The 13071-nt window shown below is 40.4% G+C and overlaps 1 protein-coding gene across 4 annotated transcripts in view; it reads left to right on the top strand.

Annotated features, from left to right (window-relative positions):
- Positions 1-13071, top strand: part of LOC121872593 (ubiquitin carboxyl-terminal hydrolase 2-like) — a 181296-nt gene that overhangs the window by 142993 nt on the left and 25232 nt on the right. The window lies entirely within an intron of this gene.

The raw sequence follows: 13071 nt of genomic DNA, 5'->3' as shown, positions 1-13071 counted from the left end.
CTGAGATAATTCTAGACGTTAATTATTGTTACTACATTTAAGAAAAAAAAAATATGGTGGGAAATATGTTGTTTTTTGAGTTGTTTGTTTTAGTGTAGTATTTACAGTATGTTATTCTTTGTGTATGAGGAAATGAGGCGTGTTTTATGTTAGTTTTGTCCACACTATATGTAGGCCATGCTTATTATATAGTGATTTGCTCTCTCTCTCTCTCTCTCTCTCTCTCTCTCTCTCTCTCTCTCTCTCTCTCTCTCTCTCTCTCTCTCTCTCTCTCTCTCCAAGAAAGCATCATTTGGTTACTGTGTCTTTGCAACTACCATGAATTATATAATATTGGTAAACGTCAATTTTTAATGGTTAAGATAATTATGTGGGCTTTTCCCTAGACACCTGCCTATAGTGATCCCTGTCTGATGTGTTTTTTTATTATTTTCAGGTGAGTTGTAAGGGCGGTGTGCAGGTGTGGAGACAGGTGAGTGTGCAGGTGTAGGGACAGGTGTAGGTATGTTGAATATGACAGGTTGAGCTTCCTCGTGGCCTGTTACTATGGACTAAGTAAGTTGTAATTATATTTAGCCACCAGTTTGATAACACAAAAGATTGAAAGTAAAATTGTGGAAACGAACATTTATTTTATTTTTGAGGGGGTGGGTGGGGGTGAAAGTACAGTAGTAGTCGTTGAACCTTCTTCTAGTTTATTACAGCTCCAGGAATACTGTACCTTGGGTCAGTATACTCTGTACCTTAGGTTTATCATACGTGTTACCAAGATTACTTCACTACACCTGACAGAAACATTATTATCTATGGATTTTGTTGACTAATAAACTTTGCGGTGCTGGCTGGCCTTCTCGTGTCCTTACCTTTTTATGCCATTTGGACACTTCAAGGTGGTGTCCTATTGACATATTACTTCACTGATTCTACTGACCTATAGCACAGGCTTTTTTTGTGGGGGGGAGGGGTAAGTTAACGAGGCAATACCCATACCGTCGACCAGGTACAGTATATGGTTATGTTGTTAGGTATCGCTACTTACTCTCCCGTGTGTTGTTATGGCAGAGACATGAGTGCCCAGATGTCCCATAGAAACAGGTTTGAATAATAAATGAATTGGTTTTTTTTTTTGTGTTTCTGTTAAGTTGTGGTGTTTATGGGGACTCTCTCTCTCTCTCTCTCTCTCACCCACTCACACTCACTCTATACTGTACATCTCCCACAGGTTAATCAGATTCGTGAGCCATTATCACTTGTGTACCGATGTGAGGTGCCTTCATTTTGTGTGTACCAGGTGAGATAGGGAGGTAATGGGAGGAGGAAAGGGCGTAACAATCACAGCCTTCAGCTTGCCAGACCCTGGAATACCACCCCGACCCGCACACACACACCGTCCAGGGTCCGTATTTTCAAGGTTTTGTGGGTAACTTTTATTTCTTCGTGATTGATAAATTCTTTTTTATTACAATTCTAAACAGTACCAAAAACTTCGTAAAATACAAAGATAGAATCCCAAACTCTATACGAGAGATAACCTCTTGAGTTTTGAAATATGGAGGCATCGTTGCATACTAAATACCTGTTACATAGTGTCGCCTCCGTGCATTAGTCAAGGAGTTTACAGTATTTCTCACTCCTTCATTCTTCCCGAGATGACTAGTGTTGGAAAAGTACCTCGAACAAGACCACCAAGCTGTATAATTAGCATTTATATCTTAAGTAGACGATCGTAAACCAATCCTAACGGAACCGAATCGAACGTAGACAAACCCAATACCAAACGTGGTCTATCGTACCCCATTCTAAGCTAACCGTAGCGTTGATTGAGTGAGACGTGATTCATGTTCCCTGGAAAAATAGATTGCGTAAGTGGACCCGTTTTTTTTTCTCCATAAACACTGAGTATTTTGCTTCCCCTAACCACCTCTCTCACTCCCATAGCCTTCCTTCCTTTCACTCTGACCCCTAGCTTTCCTCCATTCTTATACCACCTCTCTCTCACCCATAGCCTTCCTTCCTTCCTTCCTTCCTTCCTTCCTTCCTTCCTTCCTTCCTTCCTTCCTTCCTACCATCTCTCTGACCCCTAGCCTTCCTCCCTTCCTACCACCACTCTCACACCCAGCCTTCCTTCCTACTGCCCTCCTTGCATGCTGATCACCCTCATAACGCTAGATATTATGGCATCGTTTATACCACATGCGTCTACGTGTACATATGGTTGGTGCTCAATATGACCTTTGGATCTCGGTGCCGCCCCGCCATTTCCTGGGGGAGGGAGGGGGGGGGGGCGTGATCACCTTGGTGGTGGTGGGGGTGACCGACGATGGGGACCTTGAAGATCTTGGTGGTGAGAAGATGGAGATGGTGGTAGTGGTGGTGACCTTGGTGGTGAAGATGATGAAGGTTGTGGTAGTTGGGATAATTGGCGGTGAGAAGATGATAGTGGTTGTGGTAGTTGGGATAATTGGTGGTGTTGAGAAACTGATGGTGGTGATGGTGGTAGTGTAATAATAGTGGCAGGGAAGAGCTCTGCCACGTGTCGACTCAAGGCCTAATGACAGCACTTCTTGCTCTCTGCACGTGAGCGTTGCACACCGTTTCCGCTTCCTGGCGCGTATTGACACACACTGGGACACATGAACACTTTCCTCTTTAAAATTTTACAACTATAAGACGTTGAGGGACTCTAGGACTCCGGCCCAGTAGAAAACATTGTCCCAGTGGCATGAAATTTAGGCAGTAAGGAATATTGTTTTGCTCTTTTCCTGTTTTTTCATTATGTATTTGTAAAACAACACTTTTTTATAAGAATTAAGACAGTAAACCAGTACAGCCATAGGAAAAAAAAGGCGATTTTTTCTACGTATTGAGTGTGTTTGTTGTTTTTGAACCACGACCCGGGGAGATTTGCCGCAAGCAATCTTTCCTTGCTTGAATTATTGCCACATCCACTGGTCATGTCTAATTTGGTGTGCAATATATCATATCCCCGGTTCTACCCTCCCCCCCTCCCCACCCTTCCTCATATCATCTGACATCATACATTATTTTCTTCTGTAAGGAAACTTTGGTCCCAGAAATAAGGTTTTAGGGTGTACGAGGATATAGAGACAGAGTGATGATGTAAGCGAAGAGGAAATATGAGGAAGAGATTTTTTTTTTTTTTTTATTGGGCACTCCCCTACATCCTTGTGTAAGGTGAAGCGCAGAAGCGTTTACAACGCCCAACAGGGAAGCATGCTAAGTTCATACTTGCCTTTATGTCTCATGAGTTAAGGGCGTAGAAGCCTGAAGAGTCAGTGGTTTATGTCAGTGGTTCATGTCATCAAGTTATTGGAAGCTCCGACAACTTGTCCCTGAATACAAATTCGCAACTTTCGACTTACAACAGGTACCTACTTTACTGCTAGGTGAACAGGGACTAGTGGGGGCTAGGAAGTAAGTCCAAACAACTTCCACCGGCCCGGGAATCGAACCCGTGACACCTCGCTTGCGAGGCAAGAACGGTACCGCTTCTACCACCGGTCCTGAGGAAGAGATGGTGTTGAAAGGTGAGGGCTGGAGGGCAGGGCCAGGGCCAGGTCTCTTGGGTACACCTTCACCAGGGTTGTGACCGTCATGCCTCACGACCCCTTCCTGTGGCCTTTACCAGCTTTTATTTGGTAGTTGATTTTTACAGATTTCAGTTTCTTCATACTCGAAAGTGTTTATGCAGTAATAATTTAACAAAGTTTTCATCGAAGTAAAGGTAAAATGGGCATTTAAATTCAACATTTATGAGAAATTCTTGAAATTTTCATTCCAATGTTTTTTCTTCTATTATTTCATTTTATGAAAACTGTATTTGCTCTCCATTCATCATTTATATTCACTACTGTCTAAGACTCAAGGTGATCAATATGAACCGTTACGTGACTGTCGGGATAAAAATTTGATTACAGTATATTCAGACAAGTTCCCCTTTACATAACAGGCGGGTTAGGCTTAATGTTAGATCTTGTATACTTATTGATATCGTTATTCTGCTGTTTTCAGTAAGTTGTATTAGTTAGTGCTTTAAGTGGGGTTTTTTTATAGGTTATGTTGCAGTGACATAAGCACATTATTTACAGCAGTGATGCAAGTCATTGACACAATCTAAACTCATATCAGCTCTAGTTCTTTGTTTTAAAGTATTAGAATTAGGTGAATCAATTTGGCGCGGTGTTTAATATGTCAGTTGTGGAGGACGATTTAATGTATGTTGTTATTATTAAGCTGACAGATTAACGCAAATTAAATTGTACTAAGCTGGGAATGAAATTTTTAACCCACCACTAGGCTTTAGGAAGTACAGGGTAGGCAAGACGTTGGATTTTTTTACTTTGTTATTTATGTTTGGTGAGTGGCGAGGCTCTCTGTCCTCCACACACACACACACTGTCTTGCATCTCACCAGGTTTATGCCCTAGCCCTTGAATTTTTCATCGTTACGTTTGCTCACTCTATTTTGCATGGTGATAATTTCTCTTACCTCTCACGATGTTGTCATGCTCTCTTCCTGCTTTTCCTTCTCATAAAATTGCCTTGCTTTCTTCCTGTTTTTCCTTGTCTCACGATGTGGTCTTGTTCCCTTCCTTTTTTTCCCCTTGCCTCCGACTACTGTCATGTTGTTTTTCCTTGTCTGGATAATCTTGATATTCTGGTTTTCGTTGTCTGTTTTGTCCCTCATTTATTAATGTACAAAATTGACTGCCCATCTTCCGTATTTCCCTCAGAATCTTGCCAACCCATGTACTCTTATCATTTCCTTCCCCAACTCGTAAAAGTATATTATGGGTTTCACTCTAAATGTCATTCTCATTTGCCCTCAGAATTCTGTTTTGTACTTTCATTTTCCATTACATGTCAAAATATTTTAATTTTCAGCTTCTCGAATATTTTACGGTACGTCCTAAATTTATTTAGATTTTCTGACGTGCCTAATATATCTGCATTGTTCCGTGTCTTCGTGGAAATGTGTAATTACGACTCGGTTTTGTCTTCAGTGGGATGAATGTATTTTTCTGCTCTGCTGTACTGTTTCCAGATCATTGGCTGACGCTAATGACTTGCCTGGCTGTTGCGACTGTCTCCGTAGCTGAGATAATTGTTCACATGTCAATGACTGGTTAACAATTGTTTATTTGTAGTGACTACAGTAGGTTGACTTGCATGTTTACATACTAGAGACGGATTGACTTGTTAGTTTACATACCAGTGACTGCGGTTGGCGTGTTTGTTTACCTGCAGTGACTGCTTAGTTTGACTGCTTACATGACAGTAATTGGTCGACGTGCTTTACACATATGCCAGTAACTTATCGAAGCGACTTAGGCGCCAATAACTGATACCACTCGATCGTTTGGCTTATTTCGTAAAATGTTCTGTACGTATTGTAAATACGATACAAAACATTGATCATTAAGTTTTAAACAAGTGAATATACTTATTATTTAAGTAATCCCGACCAAACATACACTAGGCTAGAAAGGTTACTAAAGGTATATAGTCTTATGGGGGCCCCTACTGTAATGATACATATAGGTTGGGTTTGGAGCTGTTCCTACTGGTTAACTCTTGGATAACGTTTGCTCTTCTCATTTTTTTATTTCTGCAGTGTTGCAGTATTACGCCCTAATGTTCAAAACTAATCTGTCTGCCCCATAACATCAATATTTTCTATTGTACAGGAATAAGCTATCTACTATACAGCGTCAGTGTTTATGTCGTGCAGTAGTTCATATTTTTTTTACATATTTAACGTATCTACTGCATAACATTTATATTTCTCTATATTATAGCTCTACATTGTTTGTATTGATGAATAATGAAAGGTTTTAGGAAATATTGATAACGATTATATTATTATGAAGATGAAGAATTTTGATAAACTTTTGCTTAAGTTGTGTGCCTCTTAGGGAACACTGGGTTATTCTATCCCTCTGATGATCCTAAGTTGGTGGCAGCCGAAAATAGTGATATGAAAAGATTATGGCCGCAACTTGTTTAGAAATTGACCACTTGTTGGGCGACAGGGGTTGGGTGTAACAGGACTGCCCTGTATGGGCCAATAGGCCCGCTGCAGTTTCCTCCATTCTTATGTTCATAATTATGTTCTAAAGTTATAATTTTCTAAACTACCATGTATGACTGCATCCAAGTGGAAGAATTTTAATAATAAAATTTAGGAAACTGGATATTCCTGGATTGCAGGGCGACAGTTTTACGGAACTTGTGAAAGGCTTAAAAATTACACTATTTTGGAATTGGTGTATTTACCCTCAGCCACGGGATGATATATTTCCTTGGGATATAATTACCCCCGAATAAGAACTGCTGGCCTACTGTAGAGCAAACGACGTTCAGACGTGAGTCTACTGTTGATTATTACGGGAAATAAATCACTTCTGGTGCGACACATTTTCAGTAGTTGGTCGTCTGACCTTTCAGACTTGATTGTTTCTTGAGCCATAAAAACGATTGTTTCCGGGTGCCTGTTGAGCTCCATTTATATCACTGACGTCATGAACTGACGTGAAACAGATACATGGAATCATCATAATGGAATATAAGGTTTTAGTAAATCGCTGACGGATTATTGTGGAAACTTGTTAGTTTTAGGGATGTTTGCGCTTTTTATTGTCTGACCTTTTGGGGAGATGGTGAAAATTTATTTGGGGTTGAGCGTCCGTATCCATGTGTGGAAACCATTTCAGTATTAATAGGTTGGATGTTCTCTTTCTTTGCCTTTAATTGCAGCGATTGTGAAAGGTTTGCCCTTGGCGTGACTAACATCCCCTCCCCGTGGCTCATCTGATGATTCCAGGTGTGGCGGCGACGGGTTAAGAGTTAGAATAATATGTTTATGAACGTTGTGTCCTCGCCAGCCAGTCGTTAGTCCATGGTGTCGTAAGGAAGAGTGTGTGTGTGTGTGTTCACATTTTCTTTTATAAACATGAAAAATGCCACAGAGGCCTTTTTACAGACTACAGGGGCATTTTGCCATTGTTGCTTTCAGTTTGTTCATTACATTAATAGGCATTTTTTATCACGCCTCATCTGTTCTGCACTGTGATGACTTGGCCCGTTAACATTTGAACTGTTTATTACGTGGATGCTTGAAACCGATAAGACAGATCGGAATACAGCGCACTGTATATCAAGCCTTGGGTACATAAGGAAACACTAGGGCCATCACTTTCCCACTTGTAAAGTTAGGTTGGTACCCCCAATCACGTCTGGGTGGACCGGGACGAACCAGAGGTGATGATATTGGCGGTGGTTAGACAGTTGTGGGGCCTCATAACTGGGATGAAGGTGTGTGTTATGGATGTGTGATTTTAGCGACTATGCACCTGGTGTGAGGTGTGTGTGTGTGTGGTGGCCCAGATAACCAGGTGTGTGGCACTCCCGGTATGAGGGTCACCATCCTAGCCTGCCACACGTCACCCTCAACACTACACTTGTTCTCAGGTTTATTTAGAGTTACCTCTTCGGTAGACGCTCCTGTTGATTTTTACTGACGAAAGCAAAATGTTACGGTATTATCACCACTTACAAAAAACACTCACAGGAAAGTATAAAGTGACGACTTGTAGACTTTTCGCCTCACTAGATTTAAAACGCAAACACCATAAGATTAAGGACATCCCAGGCTGATACACTTCTAGAGTAAATATGAACATCAATCTCACAGTAATAAAAATCGTGTAAACTAGACTGTACTGGAACAAGTTGCCGAGGGTGGTGCTCTTTTCATTTCCTGTAGCTTGTTGATCTTTTGACCTCAGAAACATAAACAGCTGTTTCAGTTTTTGAGCCATACAGGCAACCTTTCATACCTAACCATCGGTGTGAGTAATATTTAAAGTATAAGAAGGTGAGGATTTGTAGACAGGTTACAAAAGAATGACACTGGGTCCCTTAGGAATGATTGCACTCTCGAGATAGTGTGGATTAAGCCAAAGTACACAAGGAGGCCGCATAGTCACCACTGCACTCGACTGTCTTCACTCTCTCAGCTGTGAAATTAGGTACCCATTGACGGCAGGGTTGACTAGGAATGTCAAGATCGAACCAACGACACTTTGGACAGGAAACCAGCGCTGTATACACTCGGCCACCTTACCCCAGAAGTTGGAATTGTCAACCCAAACTGGACCCCAACATACGGTACCTAACCATTAGGAGTGGGGCCCATTCCTAATGGTCCTTATTCCCAAAGTCTTATACTGTACTTTAACTATCTTATTTACATGACTAAATAGACACCACTTATGAACCATCTTTGTGTTGTTACTTTCGTTAGTTCGATGTTTTTATAGTCTCCAATGTAATAAATGGGGAAAATGTATTGTACACACACTCAAAGGATTTTAACAACCCTACCGAGACAACAGGAGTCGTTGTGTTCATTTTGAAATTCATCGGACCCATTCGTAAAGATATTTTTTTTTAATTGTGAGTATATTAAAATTATGAACCCGTTGACAAATGGTTATGTGTCACAGCAGGCATCAGTTTTGACACTTTATTGACACTGGTAACCTTATTGTAATATTATTGCTACATTATCGTTATTTTAATGAATATCGACAATACCGTAATCCTCGTGTTGGCACCAGAATTCGTACTTTCTGTGCTAAATTCGGCAGTGAAGGTTTGTACCACGACTGTCAAGCCATCAGTGTAAATTATGGTCATGCATGGAGCAGTTGCAAAGAGTTATATTAAATTTCGCTAGTAATTGGAGTGCTTTACAGTGTGTGGTGGGGGGGGGGAGAGGGGGGGCATAAATACATCGTTAATGACTTATTTTTCCTCATAGTAAGTTTTTATTTGTAATCCCGTTGAATCGTGAATCTTTAAGTGTAAATTTGAGGTGTATATTTTTCCGGTATTGTCAAGCTAGTAATATTATATTCCTACTCTTCTGTTGAAAGTGTACTGGTATAAAACAGATTTTTTGTAATTAAAGTTTTATATTTAACTTCATTAGTAAAATGTGTGTATATTCAGATTTGCTTTTTTTTTCCAACAGCAGCAGTTTTAATTTGGTTTGTTTATTTTTGATGAAGTGTTTTACTTGTATTTTTTTCGCATTCCTCATCATTTAATGTCAGGTGTTTGAAAATCATCCAAATCTCTTCGATAATTCAATTCTGAACCACCTGCCATTCTTATATTGTACTGTCATTGCTCTCTTATCAACACTTATTCACTTATTAGAAATAGTCCTTCCTACGCCTGATTGACATGATAGTACAGTATAGGCTGGCCACAGGGGTTGGCTGGCTGTACAGAAAATAGAAAAAGGTGGTAGATCAAAATATGTCATAATGTAGAAAGGAGGACACTGTCTAGTGTGTATTATGGTCGAAAGAACCTTGAAAACCTGTGTAAGTAGTTTTATCGTCGCAATATATAAAAACACTAAGCAATGCATCACCCGTGTTTATAATGAATGGCACTGGGCCTGACTCCTGGCATGTCGTCAGTAGTAGGGAGAGTATGTGTGTATTGTTGGAGCCAAGTGATAATATAATCTATGGCAGCGTTCTCATCTTAAAATACGGGCAGGAAATTAAATTATATTTTGGTCTAATTTCTAAGGTTGAGATATTTGGTCATGAGCCATTATGAAAAAGGTATTATTTTATGGTGTGATATGTTGTTTATATAAATGAATACCGTAATTTAAGAACATACTAATTGATAATATCAATACAATTTCCCATTTTATTGCATTGGAGACTATAAAAATATCGAACTAAAGAAAGTAATTACACAAAGATGGTACATATTACGTCGTGTACAGCAAGCCTTGAAAGTTATCAGCTACAGTAAGGGCTCTGGTTTATCAGCGAGCAAGAGGTGGTATAGTGAGCCCAACCGATAACGGGCCACTTTCACATTCATTGCTAAAGAATATCAATCCATTGATTATATTGTTACCTCACGTCTTATGCAAATCAACGAGATATGATGGTAGACGTTTAGTTGTTGGTGAGTGTAAGACAATATGCTTGGGTAGGAAGTGTATGCAGTGCAGTGGGCAGGCCTGCCGAGGTGTTGGCTCGGCTGTTGCTCCACTTGGCTAACCTTGCACCCCCTTTACCCCCAATCACTGGCCTCCAACACCATACACTCACTATTATCGTAATCTCCCCCTAAAAGCTCGTAGTGGCAAGTTCTAATACATTTTCAAAAAGATTATTGAGCTCAGTTAACTTATATTCGTTTTGTAGCGCTATGATAGCATTGAGAGATCTGAAGCAACCGAGAAGAAGCAGACTTGTTTAGACTCGGCCAGTGCTTCGCAAGGTTAGTGCGATCTGCCAGGTGAGGTTTCGGTATTGCTCCCGTCGTCTCGGCTCACCACCCACTTCATCTCACCTCATACATTCATCTTCTCATCAATTCAACATGCCCCATTTGCCTTCCCTTTGAGTGGGAACCAGTTTGTCGTGCAGCCCATTGTTATACTGTTGCATCATCCACTGACCACTGGTAGTATAATTTTGCCACCATGGAACTCTTCATCTTCCCAAATTGCTAAAAGTTGGAGTCTAGAAACTGACTTTGTGGCCTTAGCTGTTGACGTACTTTACATCAACTTACACATGGTTGTCATTTCTACCTTCTTTATAAACCCGTTTTAAGAACGAAAGGGTACGCTTTATATGACTAGTCGGCTGCATGTCCATAACCTTTGTACATACGACGTCACAGGCCCGCATGCCTAAACACCCTGTGAGGCAAATGTTGCTTTCAATAAGTGAAGACATTTATTTGTATTGTTTGTAAGGCCGGGCATGAAAATACAGTAGCTATCACTTCTACAGTCGACTGTGTTACGAGTTGGGGATTTAGAATATAGTTAAAAGTCTACCCAGATACCAATAGGCAACAACAACAAAAAACAGACAATCGGACTATAAAAGGGTAGACAAAGGATGAGAGTTTTTGTTGTGTATAATAAAGTACCATAAATTCCTTAACAAAATATTCAGCTTTCTATAATTTACCCTTAACCATACTTAACCTAAATATTAACAGTATATACATATTTATACAACATACAATAATTTGAAGCAAGGTGGAGGTGGGAGGTAACATAAGATTACAAATACTTAAGTGCGGAGCTGAGATGGCTGACGAGTAAGGCTGAGTATTGTAGAAGACGGTAGGTAGTCACTGTGCCGTAGGTTTCCAGGATAGGTGATCCTGTGGTCACTTCCCAGAGTGAACTGAACTCTCCTCGAACTGGAGCTGACGAAGAAGACTTTGAGGAGGTGATGCAACAACCAGGATATGGAGATGGGAAACCCGGGAGTGGTAACTAAGAGTAGTCATACTCGGGTTTCGTCCCTAGATGGCGCTGCTCGTGGTGCTGGGTAGGTAGATCAGGACAATTGATGGCGTGGTTCGTAACAACTGGAATAATGCAGTCAAGCATAAATAGTAGAGGACGGATTTTAAGATGTTTTTATGGTGTATTCCCTGAACAAATGATTGTATTTTGTGACAATTTTGAGTACATAAATATGCTATAGAACGAAAAACGCCAAATTTTAGTTTTTAGGTGGTCAACTTGGCAATTCTGGTCACGTATTATGAGCAACGAAGCGTGGTCAAGAATTCAATTCGCAAGCTATGACGGAAGTGATAATCAAATAGATTTTATTTGAAACGGCAGCAGTGCGCTAGTTCTACGATGATGAAATACTGCCAAACTCTCCACAGAACACGTTAAAGGGGACCACAATGTTTATGGCTCATCAAAGTCAGCAATGCACAACAAAATTGCATTTGTTTTATATTTCCATTAATGAAAAAAGACACCTGCAAAAAATTTAGTGGGTTCCAGATCTCGCTGACCCCCCCCCTCCCATCAATCCAGAATGGCACTGTGTCCTTCCGTTAACAATAGACAAAATAACCAGCGTCGCATCGTATTTTGGGAAATACTCCTCTAGAAAGAAGTTATAATTATAAGATTATATGAAGCAGAATATGTAATTCGTTCACCGGATCCGCCATTCAGTTTTTGTAAACTTTTACACTTCAATCTGGTTGGCCAATGGCCATTCGCTTGCCCTTATTCAACTTTGTTCTGCAAAGATAAATAAATAAACCACGTGACCAGCTTCAGTCGTAGTAAACAAGAAGTATCTCTGGGAGGATGGGGATGGAAATATTTTCAAATGAAGATGCTCACACCTGAGGGTAGGGGGGGAGGGATGAGCGGCCCCAAAGGGGAAAATGAGGAAAAGGAAAAAAAAAAAAAAAAAAAAAACGTAATTTGTTGGTACAAATTCAAATGTAGTTTGTAGAAGCTCAGGGGTAAATCAGTACAGTTTTGTTCCAATTGAACCCCCGGGGTCACATTTTTTTGCCTTGTCTATAGGTTTACATTGAATGTATGGCAGTATGACGATTTCGTGGCTTTAAAAGCCACGAAATCGTCATACTACTATATACCAGGAGAGCGTAACAGGGACACTGGGCTTCTTGAGGTTAATATGAATACCGTCTTAAAAGGTATCTTGCACTATCAAATTTTCAGTTCCTTGATATTAGCAAGACACTTTTGATAACAATGTAGTAAATTAACAAAAAAATAATCATATTTAGCACCACCAACTGCTGCTGATAGGCAAACTGTGTTAGGACTTTCCCCAGAATATACTCCATCCCTTTCAAGTAATGAAAACATGTAGCTGCCTATACATGTATGTCATTGTTAACTAGCATTGATAGGTGCCCATCCTTATTTGACGTTGATGATTTATGAAGAAGGCCTGGTCATAGAACTGGCAACATATGCCGCCTACCTGGCTTAACTTTATGTTTACTATTATTTTGTAGGTGTTGAAGCAGTGGCGCCAGGCTCAAAATTGACTGTGAGTACTCTGCTTAGTTACCCCTACACACACACACCCCGAGCTTGAACGTTACTGTGACTTTACGTAACTTGGAATGTGTTGACAATATCGTCTCACCCGAATCAGAATCAGTCGCCAGGGTGTACCACCATTCCACCAACATCAG

Source organism: Homarus americanus, unplaced genomic scaffold (assembly GCF_018991925.1).
Source record: "Homarus americanus isolate GMGI-L3 unplaced genomic scaffold, GMGI_Hamer_2.0 scaffold39155, whole genome shotgun sequence".
NCBI lineage: Eukaryota > Metazoa > Arthropoda > Malacostraca > Decapoda > Nephropidae > Homarus > Homarus americanus.
This window is presented reverse-complemented; position numbering and strand designations above follow the sequence as displayed.